Genomic DNA, 807 nt, shown 5'->3' on the forward strand with positions numbered 1-807 from the left:
AATATTTCTTAATGAAATTTTCTACAAATATGCTTCAGATCGTGTAGATTCCGATCAAATTGGAATTCATTGTGAAAACCGTTTGTCCCTGAATGAGTTTTAGAAAATTTACACCATTAGGCTTTGTTGTATATATATATATATGTATATTTACGTGGGTGTATGCATACTGTTTTAATTATATCTTTATACACGCACATACACACATAAAAAAAAAAACAGGCATACCGTCGGTTACGACGGCCACAAGTACCCAAGACTTCTTCACCACTGTTCCAACTTCATTTTCCCCTCTTAAAAAGAAGGCTTTCGTCTACTTGGACTATATGTCATACCACTTCACGGCTGTCTGTCTATTAATATTGTTAATGGACATGCAGCATGTCGCTGGCATTTCACATATAAAGTCCAGGATTATATGAAAAAGTGACTTTTTTTTCCATTGATGTATCAAAAAATTATTTGGAAATTATAAAGAGAAACGAATAGTAGATTCGGACTGTCCGAAAAAAAATGTGTGTGTGTGTGTGTGTGTGTGTGTGTGTTTGTGTGTGTGTGAGATTTAAAAAAATGTTTTTCTTTTTGCATAATCGTATCAATTCCATTATGCAGAAGACAGAATCGAAAAAAAAAAATTGTAAAAGTTCTTAAAAAAAAAAAAAAATATGAGGGGTTTTAGCACGTGCTACCAATTGGGCGTCCCGCCAATTGTTTTTCATTAAAGCTTTCATTTAGTTGTGTGTTATGTTTTCATTTAATATATCTTATTAATTCATCATTGCTTTTTAATATTAAATGCACGTTCTG

This window comes from Octopus bimaculoides, chromosome 16 (genome assembly GCF_001194135.2).
Source record: "Octopus bimaculoides isolate UCB-OBI-ISO-001 chromosome 16, ASM119413v2, whole genome shotgun sequence".
Classification (NCBI taxonomy): domain Eukaryota; kingdom Metazoa; phylum Mollusca; class Cephalopoda; order Octopoda; family Octopodidae; genus Octopus; species Octopus bimaculoides.